The sequence below is a fragment of the Arachis ipaensis genome, chromosome B09, assembly GCF_000816755.2.
Source record: "Arachis ipaensis cultivar K30076 chromosome B09, Araip1.1, whole genome shotgun sequence".
Taxonomy (NCBI): Eukaryota; Viridiplantae; Streptophyta; class Magnoliopsida; order Fabales; family Fabaceae; genus Arachis; species Arachis ipaensis.
The window spans coordinates 132,219,074-132,219,701 of record NC_029793.2 but is presented as its reverse complement, the minus strand read 5'-3'; positions in this window follow the sequence as shown (position 1 = coordinate 132,219,701).

The window sequence follows — 628 nt, the reverse complement described above, 5'->3', positions numbered from 1 at the left end:
TGTCTAATAAAATATTAGAAACTAATTTAGTAATTTAATAATCAAAATTTATTAAAAACTAAAATAATATATTAAAAGTTTATTCAAAAAATAATTTAGAGTATTGTTCATTTTTCAAATTAGCAACATTTAATTGGTTTAAACGATATATCATATTCAAGGAACATTGATTTCATAAGGTGCAATGGTGCATTATAAATACAACGGGGTATACTATAGTATATTCTTCCAAAAGAGCCCATGGGAACAAGCAAGGAACAAGAGGGTAGAGGGTACTTACATCTAACACTGCATTTGCTTCATTTCCTGTCACTTTTTAAGTTTTAACCAATAACTATTAACTTGCACAGCTCCTATTCATAAAAAAGGTGAAAGTATTAAATATTAATACATAATTAATGATAGATTCCGTTATTAATAACACTGAAATCACCAAAGAAAAGAAGAAAAAATAGATCCCGTCATTAATAACACTGAAATCACCAAAGGAGGTGAGTGTTTAAATTTTAAGGACATTTATACAGGGATTTAGATTTTTTAAATTTTAAATTTTATTTTAAAGAATAAAGTATGATTTATTATTATTTATTTTATAAATGGAACAAAAAAAAACATGAAAGAAAAAACA